This window comes from Pezoporus flaviventris, unplaced genomic scaffold, assembly GCF_033815535.1.
Source record: "Pezoporus flaviventris isolate CSIRO_AGI_PZ_B2104156 unplaced genomic scaffold, CSIRO_AGI_Pfla_v1 ptg000007l, whole genome shotgun sequence".
Classification (NCBI taxonomy): domain Eukaryota; kingdom Metazoa; phylum Chordata; class Aves; order Psittaciformes; family Psittacidae; genus Pezoporus; species Pezoporus flaviventris.
Window position 1 is genome coordinate 24,200,849 of NW_026892555.1, and position 12,105 is coordinate 24,212,953.

The 12,105-nt window shown below is 40.0% G+C and overlaps 1 pseudogene; it reads right to left on the minus strand.

The window, feature by feature from the left end:
• Positions 1–273: 273 nt before the first annotated feature.
• Positions 274–6,202, minus strand: LOC133266318 (MKI67 FHA domain-interacting nucleolar phosphoprotein-like; annotated as a pseudogene).
• Between the last annotated feature and the right edge of the window lie 5,903 nt (positions 6,203–12,105).

The window sequence follows — 12,105 nt, forward strand, 5'->3', positions numbered from 1 at the left end:
TTGTACTTGGCATGGTTCAACTTCATAAGGTTGGCGTCAGCCCACCTCACAAACATGTCAAAGTCCCTCTGGAAGGCATTCCTTCCCTCCAGTGTATCAACCGAACCACGCAGATTGGAATCATCGGCAAACTTACTGAGAGTGCACTCAATCCCATTGTCCGTGTCACCAGCAAAGGTGTTGAACAAGACCCGTCCCAGCATTGATCCCCGTGGGACATCAGTCATTACTGGTCTCCAGCTGGGAAAAAAAAAAGAAAAAAAAAGTAAAATAAATTTCTTTTTGTTTTTTATAACCCGTAATTAATTAAAAATGTAAGATAGAGCCTGCATCAGCAAGCTCTGCCTGGACAGACTCAGATAGTTTCAATACAGCGAGTGCTAGAGACAAGTTACAGAATTAGCTGAAGTTCTGGCACAACTGTAGGCATGTCACAGCATGGGTGCTTGTGAGCACAAAGTCAAAAACATCTTCAAAGGCAGAGGAGACCATGAGTCCAATGATGGATAAACAGAAGGGAGAGGACTTATAAATAGGTCCCTTGCCTAGGAAAGATGGAAACTGCTTAGTCATGACAAACCAAACCAGGTCAGCAGAACCTTTAGAAACACGAACTCAGTCACTTAGAGTTGAGAAAAAACATGGCTACAGTCACCCAAATTTAAGTTTATTTCTGTTTCTTCAGGTTTGGTCTTTTTTTTGGCTGCTTCTTTGTTCTCAACACACTATTCTTAGTACTGGCAGGGGGGCAGTTTGAGAGTTATTTCGTTGTCCTCCACATCACCATCCACCTGAGCAGCTGTCGCTCAAGCACTGTTGAAGTACAGACTGGAGTAGGATCCTGGCTGCTCAAAGAAATGTCCACTTCTGACTCCTTGTATGTTTTAACTTTCTTTCTCTTTAAGGAACGCTCCTGTGCAGCAAATGCTGGGAAGTCATAATTGAGCCCCTTTTAAGCCACCCTCTTCCATAAAAGTTTCTCCTTCTGCAGCAACCACTTCGTTACCTTTGCCTCCTGAATGACTGAATGTATCCTATTGTACCTACTGACAGAGGGCTGGGATGGCTTCCGGAATGTCTTGTTGCTGTTTTTGAAGAGGTTTTCATGGACCCTTTCAGGAGCTATGAAATGACACTTCAGCAGTCTTTCAAAGAACAGGTAGTTGTTCACTGTGTCTGGAACAATTTTGGCCGTGTTGTCAGACTCAAACTCTATAAATCCGTAGCTGTGAAGAGAACTGTGAAGAGGTCTGATGTGAGGAATCCAGCAGGGAGAAACTGAGTGAGAGTAGACTTAGATAGCTTTTGCTGGCTTTTACTAGCTTCTTTTGGCTTTTGAAAGCCTGTTTCTTCATGCTGTATCAATACTACTGGGGTAAAATTCCTAATTCCTTACCACAAAACCATGGTTACCAAATTTTTCAGGAGTTACGGAACTTGCTGTTTGTCTTCAGGAAGACGTTAACAGGGCAGTCGTCATCAGTGAACTTTGTCCAGGTCAGAAAAGATCGAAGACCAAGGCCAAAACTCATTTCTGGGGGAAAGCGTGCTTGTGGAGGGAGTTTGTGTTCAAGATGAGGAGTGAGATCATGACCAGGAAATGGGCCAGATCATGCCACAATCCTCTGTACTCATGCAAACTTTGACCTATGTCACTGCTTCAAAGTTAACTCCTAGACTGTATGTCCTGGATTGTATGACATGGAACACTGTACTGAACAAGCCTTTCATATCCTAGGTCCTGAATTCAGAAGATGTCACATTATGCATCTTCCAACTGTTCTAGATGCATGTGCAGACATTATAAAACTGAAAGAATTCATACCAAGGCACAAGAAGAAACTAAATTTTAGTGTACAACATTCAGAATCAACAATGACTTCTGCAGTGACTCCAGAATGAGTAATGCTTTCATTGACATTACTTAAGTTGGGAAGTAAAATATTTGTTTAGAACATAATATGTACAAAACCATGAGTCTCCCTCTATTGCTTTTGCAGTGCGATGCCTGAGAGCAGTGCTTGTCACTCACCTCATGCTATGGTATTGTAGGTACACTAGGCAGTTTGAGAAGCAGAATTTTTTTTCAACTCTGACCTCTCTAGCTTCCAATTTAATGGAAAATATATTGAGATATACTCCTCTACTTCTCTTGTTGTATCAGATACAGACATAGTATAAGGTTTGTAGACTTGTTTAGTTGTCTTAACACATTTTAGGAATGCCACTTTCAGTACTTGACATTTTATTCAAGATCTAATGATTAATACGGTGTAGGTGAAAATCAGTTTAACTGGTTTGATATATACTGATACGTTTCTCCAGATTTTTCACCTGAGTAGATCCCAGCAGGGACTGACAAAGTTCAGACTCTTTCTATATTAAATAAAATGCTGATGTTACCTCTGAGTGTAAACGATTCCTGTATCTACCACAGGGACATTGTCACAAAAGAGGACTGGAGATAAATCTATTATGCATACTCACAACTGTGGTACTCACAGCAACAGAGAATGATCTTAGACTTAACCTGAGCTTTGTTTTCTGTTTTCAGAGAATGTGAACTTAAGCACTGAAATCAACAAGTTCATCCACTCCTACATCATAAGTATAATGCAGAGACAAGTTTGAAGGTCTTAAAACTGTGTTTATGTAGTATCTGAAGTATTGCAAAATTTCACCCTGTAATTTTAGATTTATCTTCTGTGGTTCTAAGATTTCCAAATGTTTTTCTGATTTTATAAAAATAATTTTACATGATGCCTAGTGGGATTACAATTCATACTGCAGGACCATAACTCGCCTTTCAGTTAATGGCCTCATGCTGCTGCTTACTATTGCTAAGAAATTGTTTAGTTTTTCCAGGACCACGGCATCTTCATGGTTTAAATAACAGTCAGGTCACCGATATTACTATACCTGTTAGGTTACATTGCTTAATAAGGATAATTTATTTTAGGTTATTTCCTTTTGTTTGACAAGTAAATCTGTGTTTATAAAAGTTTGTGATGCTGGAAGCATTGGCAATAAAAGTCTTACATGTATTTAAATCACTAATACTGTGACATACTGACCTCTTAGATATTATGCTTGCCATAGAATCCCTGCCTCCTAAAATTAGTGGAGCATATGAGATAATTGCAGTTCATCCTCCCACCCAACCAATTAAATGACTGCTGGTGTCACCGTGTTTGCTCTTGCAGCACAACACATCTTTATAATACAGGTCAAACACTGCAGTAGCAGGGGAAGGAGGAAAGAGGCGAGGGATGTATCACGTGAACTAAGTGAATGGCAATGCCTGCAGCCGCCTCTAGCACGAAGGTGGCTCATGGAAAAGATCCTTTCAGCACTGAGCTTTTAGGGAGAAGAAGAAGGGAGAGGGATGGGGAAACCTCAGGTAAGGGAAAATATTGCAGCAAGAGAAGTCGGACAGACAAGCACAAGACTGAAACCAGGCAGAAAAGCCAAGTATGCAAAGCCTGCAGCATGCTCAGTGCTTGCACACCTGGGAGGGTGAAATCCATGAAGCAGGTTGGGTGAGATCAAAGGACACTGGGGCACAGTAGGCAGAGGGAGGGAGGTGACATGGAGGCCCAGCTGGAGAGCAAATACGTAGAGGTGAAGAGAGGAAAATAGACCTGTGATGGGAGCGGTGGCATGATAGTAGAGCACTGGCAGAGAGACAGGGAAGAAAGGGAGAAAAGTATCCAACTGACTCAGTGACTGAGATAGAGGCAGTAAAATAGATCTATATTCGTGGGCTGGGACAAATAATCCTTGCTGCACAACAGAGACAGTGATAGTTTTGTGCCACCTTAAAATTCCTTAAGCTTGGACTGGCATGTTACTTAAATATGAAATTCCAAAGATGTCAGCAGATGTTTGTCTGAGGCTGTATCGACCTTCTGCGCACATCAAACTTGCCACAGATACACAGGAGGTACCTGCCTACAGTAAATGATTGCTGAGGCAGTAAAATAGCTGTGACTTTTGTGGCGCCTTTTCTAGACCTGCAGTGGATGCTGCCACCAGCAGCTCTGGATGTCTAGGGCTGTGGTGACTACTGAAGGGAATCAAGATGAGTGAATCCTCCTGCTAGTACCAGTCTCTACCTCTACCTTTCCCTTGTTCCTAGTAGTGACAAGAATGGCACATTTTCTTCCATGGTGGTCCCACGCTGCTGCTTTCAGTCCCTGGTTAGCCCCAGGGATCATCTGAGAAGTAAAACCCAACTTTTCCTACACTCTGAAAAGATATAATCCAGTTTCTGAGCTTCTCACTTTGTGAGAAGACGCTCCTCGGACTTGGAAGGAACCTTCCCTGAGCACTGAAGATGCCTTTGCACTTACTTCATGTTGCTGATGTGGCACAAACAGAAGGAGCTGAGCTAGTTCAAAGGGGCCATTATCAACAAGGTCCACAGTTCTGTAATTGCTAGCAATTTCCTTTCTGCTGTCTGGAATTCAAAACCAGATAATTTTGGATGTGAGAGAAGATGATGCTGCCACTATCACATATATATTTACACTTTTAATGTATATATTGAATCTGGCAAAGAGGAGTCCAAACTGGAGACTCCAGTTCCATCTTTGGCTTGTATTGTGAGTTTGCATTAATCTCCAAAGTCTGGACTTTTAGAATGGAGTGTGTGGAAATTGCAGATGCCCTTGTGGGCATACAAATGGGGTAACAGCTGACCAGAGATAAGTTGGAGCTGATTGGTTTCATGTAAAAGTAGCAAACTTGTATTTGCAATTCCAGCAACTGCACACTTATCAGGTCTAAGGCTTAATTTTTCTTAAGTGAGAGGCATGACTTTCAAAACTGGATGCTTAATACCATGGATTAAAAGAACTGAGAAATTAAGGTGGCAACTAATTTGCTGCAGTGGTGGGCTTTGAGGTTGGAATAATCAGTATTCATAAAATATTTTAGACTTTTGCATAGAAGTGTAAATTTTACAGAGGAAAGATATATATATAATTTGTGAAGTGCAGTATTTTTGTGCACAGAATATTTTATTGAGCTCTCTAACGCACTAGGTAAATGGATTGCCCCATAAAAAGTTTACCAAGGCAATAAAAAGATCAAAGACATTTTTCACATTGCATCTCAAAACATCCAAACCACTGAAGTTTAAGAGTTGTAATGTGACCTTCCAGCCTTGGAAAACTTGTTACAATGACTAATTGTCCTGCTTTGCACTTTCAAAAGGTGATGACTGTATAGAAGTTGAGATCTGAAGAAGGAGTCGTGTGTGTATGACAGAGAGGCAGAAAACCAATCCTATAAACATCCAAAGGCAGAAAGCTGTAGACACAGGCTATAATTAAGGCCTAATGAAAAAAAGAATGGGCATGACATAAACAAAGGGCAGAAGAGTTGATAATAACAGGAGGGAGGGTAGAGAATGTGACAATGAAAGGCAATGTCCTAACACAAATAGAATAAAGAACACATATAGAACAGTGGTAGAAGTGGAATGTGGGGAAGAAAGCAAAACGTGTGAAGCTCATTTACATTGCAGGAAATGTAATCAGTACTTCCTTGAGATCATGTAGATATTTTATTGGCGTCATCATCTAGGAGATAAGCGGACATGCCAGTCAGTAGCAAATAAAGTTTTATCATGTACAGTGGAGCGTTATTTTGTCTTTTTCCCCAATACTGTTACATGCCCATATAAAGTGGGTATGCAGACTGGCACTACATGCAGTGAAGGACAGGACCGTGCAGATGTATAGACGATCGGAGCTTTGGGCTGGGATAGCCCAGAGATTGGTGACTTTCCTCTGCCATGTCTTAGGAGGGAACCCACCAGTCCACGTTCCTGCTATGCAGTTCATACCCTGACACAGGCTGTGGGACTCCTCAGATGCAGCTCATGACAGACAAACTGATGGGCTGGTAGTCACCGGCAGAAGGGAGCAAATCACTGCACAACACTGACCTGATGACACTGCAGCGGGAGCTCTGTGCACAGAGGCTCTTCTTGCCAGGCTGTTTTTCCTCCACAGTAAACAGCCAAGCAGAGGGTGTTAAAGCTGCTCCTGGACAGCATGGGAAAAGTGAAACCATTTTTCTTAAGGTTCCCAGGAAGAGATTGGTATCACCCAACAGTTCCCAGAGCTGTTAAGTGCTGACCATCTTCAATGCTCTGCACATCTTCTGCAAAGTCTGAGCTTTCACAGCTCCCCATGGTTTCAGTGAGAGCCAAGAGTTACTTCTTAACATTACTTCTTAACACAAAGCACCATGAAAAGTCAGGCTCTTGGATGTAGCAAGTGCTTCTCAGGCAGCTGTAGGTGTTCCTTCTGTCTGCTTAAACATGCTTGTATGCTCAACAAATCATACATAGTCATGTCAAATTATTAATATCTTGTGAAATTTCTGGAGTGCTGTGGGAATATTTTCCTAATGTTTTATGCAAACTACTTTAGTTGTTTTTATGAGATCCTTTATTTACTTATTGAATCACTGTCATATTCAGGACAATATTAACTATTTAATGTATGAAATCTGTTAGTCCATGCAGTAGGACTTCTAATTTATTTTTTTTTTCCAAAAAGTACAGCATTTTTTTTGTCTTGAAGGAAAGACCACACAGGCTTTAACCAAGTGAAAACAGCTGTGTACAGTCTCTGGTACTTGCTTTGCAAGATCACATCTGTGTGGTCAGCATGTGCTGCAATACTGAGAGTAGACTATATATAGATCAGCTGTTTAGATGTGGTGATCTATCTGAAAATGTCAGTAGCTACTCTATCTGTTCACTTGATCATGGCTCTATATTTGGTCAAAATGCTAAAAAAACAGCTTGAAGTGCAGCTATGGTTTTTGCTTATTCTCTGTCTCTCAGTGTTCCCTGACTGATGGTCAGACGGAATATTTACCAGCTTTCCAATCTTCATCTGGAAATGATGTAAAGGGTGTGCACTCTCCTTTGCTTGTGAAATTCAGTATACCAGGTCTGTATAATGCCTGCTTCCTACTTAATTTCCATTTAGACTGTAAGCGTCAGGAGGTTTGTGTTGCACAGGCCCTGTGTTCCCGCGGAGACTAATGCTTACCATGTGTATCCAAGGTGAGTTTCCATTGTAGTCTATCAGATTTCAGTTCTAGGACAACTATTTCCAGAGCTTTGGCTGCTTCTTTGTATCTAATGAGGATAACTCGTGTACTTTATTAGATAACTGCCTTGAGAAATATACAGTTTTGCAGAGTCCCATTTTCTAATAGGCATTATACTGCTGAGGTTGTACAATAAAAAGTTTTAAATGGATAATGGATAGCATACATTTGTGAAATTGCCACTGAAAAAGCATTATTTTTTTCAGGTCCATTCAGTAGAGTAAGATGGGATGTAAAGACATCTGTTTTTCTGTTCTCATTTTAACCAAGATGAGAAAATGCCAAGTGGAAGAGTTGCACCATTACTATAAGTTGCAAATTGATGTGGCCACTGTTTCCCACATTGTGGCTCAAAGGTGACCGCACAGAGAAGTGTCACACAAGACAAGGGAAGTCACACATGAAGAATGTGCTTAGATGCACTGAGAAGTATCTCAAGTGTTTCTCCATCAATTGATAGACCAGTATAACATGAGGATGAAACTATGAAGGTATCCTAGCAACTATATTTTCATAACAGCCATGGCCTGTAATATTGTAATGAATGCCAGATGCATTTTATTAATTCAAGAGGGTGAGAGCAGATAATTTTAATTAATAAAACTTAGCTGCAAACTCCTAATGCAGAAATTTGATAAGCCCCCTATTGTGGACACCACCACTACAGTTTCATAGAGCTTTGAGAGTTTCATAAATCTGAAATTATGAACTAGTCCTAGACATTTTAAGGCAATTCTTATGCTATTCTTATTTTGCCACAAAAGCATGTTTTTAGAGCAGGACCTCTTGTCCTTGCTATGAATAACAAACAACAGGGGGAAATGTTTCCTGTTCAGGGGAACTCTTCAGTGACAACCGCCTGTTCCCTCCTGAGTGACCCATAGCCCTGTTCCCTGGGAGAGAGGTGCAGGGGCAGGGCATAGGTTGACTGCGAGCGGGCAGGGCTGTGCCGAGCTGGGGATTTCTGCTGCTGTGCCAGCAGCACACGTGTGTTGCACAGTGGCAGCCAAACTTGTTTCTGGGCCAAGCAGCTGTCACTTAAAGAGCAACAAATGGTTTGCTGTAGAGCAGATGGAATGGAGAATTGACCCTTTAATTTATTTGCATGTCTCTGTATATAGAGACAAAATTCATGCAAAAATAAAAAGTGAGGGGGAGAGGGCAGGAGAAGGGGGTAACAAACTCAAAAACAAAACCAAGAAAGGCTTAAGATACCCAGGTTATTTCATATGAACAATGGCAGAAAAAATAAACCGAGTCTTTCAGATGGTGTAACTCAGGTTAGCTTTACCAAACTTATGTTGCTACTGTGGATTTCTGCCAACTTATACCAGCTGATGATCTGGCTGATTATGTCTGTTAATTTGTTTGTGACGTCCATAATGCCTTCTTAGACATTTTAATTCTGGAGATGATTTGTTGGATTCCACATGCTCTGTGATGATTATGATTTTTTATGTTCTGAGTAAGCCAGGTCAAACCACTGCTGCAGGCTTTCCCTGTCAGTGTGTTCTATCAAGACATTTTCATTTGCAGTTCAGCCAGGGTGTACTGGCACGCAAGTGCCAGCCAAATTCGGAGGAAGAACATCCTGAGGTCTCTGGAAAAAAAATCTTCCTGGATGAAACTCAGCATTGCTTTCTGCTGTAGGTCCTTTAGATCCATTCATCAGCACAGACAGGGGGACTGTTTTGTGTGGAAGTACAGGGGTGGAGGGAATCCAGACCCGTGTCAAAGCCACATCTTTCCACAAACCACCATCTACCCTTACTATGATCATTACTTATTTAAAACAGTGGCAAAATCGGCATCACTCTGTGGACCAGTTCACTGGATGTGACGCTTGCAGTGAACTACAGTTTAGGAGCTGCTGTTGTGGCCGTACTTATGAGCCAGGAGAAAGTTGGGGAACTGTCTGCAAAGCAAGGTTTCTGTGTTGAAGTCTCTCAGAAATCTGCATGTTTTGGAAATACTTAGCAAAGGTAATTTAATTTTGAGAGGTACAAATGGCCCACTGTGTTTGAAACTGACTTGTGGATGAGACAGATATGTGGAGATACCCCATATCCATATGTGTGGGGTTCCACACATATCATATACATGTCTGAGAGAGACTGTAGAAAGAGCCATGACACACACAAGAAATCCTTCCAGTGGTCAGAAAAGCATCTCATTTAGTCTATGCACAGGTCCTGTGCTAGCTGGCATGCTATTGCCACTGTCACAGGCTATCTAATGTAAGAATTATGAAGAATAGAAAAGGAGAGTTTTCTTTTTTTTGTTTTTTTTTCCACAAATCATCCATGATAGTTTTTTGGTGCGCTGCATGAAAGCTGGAGACAGTTTTCCCACATTGCTGGGAGAACACTGGCGCAAATGTTCTCACAAGTCTATATTTAAATGAGCATTCACATCACTTTCACTTCTTCGGCTTTCTGCAAGTATTTCTTCAACATAAAGCATAGTTCACATAGAAATATACAAAAGGGAGGATTTGAACCCAGCCTAAAGATGATGTTCTGCCATATGCAATAGGTGTGGTGGGATTTCATAAAGTCATGAAGGCTCCTACAGTATAAGTCTTAGATTTTGTAAGGTCAGAGCTGTCAAGCAGATCAGGCTCAATGTGGTATCCTGTGAAAAAGGACATGCTAAACTGCTGCTAGGGATTTCTGGTATATTCAGAGCGAAAGCAACACTTACTTAAGTTGAAATAAATATCTTCTTTATGGAGATTGCTCATTCTCAGTTCAGAGCAGCTAACTACGACAATTTTCACAGACAAGACTTCTTAAATTTCCTTCTGCTTTTTTCATGTCTTCCCAAAAACACACAGAAATTTTAAAATCTTATAAGCTAAATCATGGAAAACCTACTACAGGCAACAATTTGTCTTTACAACATTGCAGATAGATTGATATAATTTACTTTCCTGATTTTACATTCTTTGCCATAATGAAAAATATATTCACATGTGCATTTTAGGAGCTGAGAACTCATTTATTTCTACACTTCTCTACATTTTGGGACAGAGCTTTTGTTTTGGCCAAACCATATTAAACCTTGGAATATTTACCTCATAAACCATTTTGTCCGATTTCTGTCTTTTTTTTTTTATTTAGCTTCTATCAATCACTTGTGTAAAACTGTAGGGTGCAGCAGTGCAGTTGTGTTCTTTACACTGTTCTGAGCTTCATGGAATCCAGTCTGCAGTGCTTAGACCATTGGCTGAAGTTATGGATGAGCCATTAGAGATTATAGCAGAGGACCTATGGAGGATGAGTGACTTCCAGGGGATGGAATAGGGCCAGGGTTGACCTTGAGAAATTAGAGCCATCAGGATAACTTCATGGCTTAGCAAAAGTGATCAAGGCTGCACAAAAGAAAATGCAAGAACTGATTTGCTTCATTATTGATTTTTAGAGGTGGTGGTCATTTTATTTGAATCAGTTCCCTTGAAGTATATTGGATCTTAATTTTTATGTTATTTTTAGGGGATTTTAGCTATGTTTTAATTCCAGCTTTTCTCAGGGGAAGGAAGAAACACTGGGGAGAATAGCTGATTTGTCTTTCTCTTCCTAACGTAGACTTTTGGAGTCCTTGACCCTAACTCAAGTATAATTGTTTAAAATTTGCTGTTCTTTGGTAATTCAAACATGTACTTTATAATACAAAAATTATCAATGCAAGAGATGCCTTCTCAAGTCGCTCTTCCAATTAAGTAGCTCTACAGTTAGTTTTAATGTCAGAAAGCGTCCAGTCTTAATAGCGGGAATAAAAAATGATCTCCCCTTCACCTCCTAGCATTTGTGATACCATAGTTTGATAAAGACTAGAAGAATAGAATTTATAATTTTCTTTATTATGTACAAGTAAAGAAACATTTAATTTGGAAATTAATTATAGTAAAAATATGTAACACTTATGCTTAATGCTTACAAGGTTGTGTTTTGTGGCTGCTAAATTGTTTCCTAAACAGAATTGTTAATGCTAGATCAACCGACCAAATGTTTTTGTGAGGCTGAGCATCCTTATCTCTTAATCTGAAAGATTTCCTAAGCCATTTTTATTTTGTTGATTTTCAAAATGGAAGAAGCTTACTAACACTTAAAAAATGTGAATGGAATAATAATGCTGATCTGTTTACAATGCATTTCATCACAAAGCGCTTAACAGCGAGAGAAAAAAAGAAGCTAGAGAAAAATATTGTGCAAATTCTAACAAGTATGGATTATTCCTTCTTATTTTATCCGTTCTATTTTTAAAGTTTCACATATTTTGGTATTTGTTAGCATAATTTAAATGTTTAATAAACAAACAGGTCTATTCCCAAAGTACTGTATAGATTTTGAGGTGAAATTCAAGCTAACACCAATTTCTGCTAAAACTAATCAGTGCACTTCCAGAGAAACACTCTTTCTCTGAAAACCAGTCTTATTAGACAAATAAAATTGCTAGAAATACAACCAAAAGCACAGAGATTAAATGATTTTCTCACAGCTATGAAAGCATCAGCTGAATCAAAAAGCAAAAGCTGCTCTGCCCATCTATGCAATTTTGCTCTTTACACCTCCTTTAGAGGGACCCTTGGCACCCAATTAGAGATGGTTGAGGAACAGACAGGTTAATTCCTGAAACAAAGCTGTGAATGAAGAAAGGCTGCTTCAGAGGTCTTCTACAGGTTGCTGAAGAACTGATTCATGCAGGCCCTTTTGAGCAAAGACATACATGAACATGAACTTTTTACTTTATCGATTTGTGGCTAGACTGGAAAAATATTTCTGTAGGTGGTAGTGATTTCTCACCTCAATATATCCCCACTTTGAAGACAGTTTCAAACAACTGTGTGGACAGAGAAAGACAGGGACCCTGTGAGATGGCTACACTCAGAAACAACCACTTCCAACAGCAATTATATTTCCCAGTGAAATGGGAAATAATATAATGTGAAATTAAATTGTGTCAATAGCA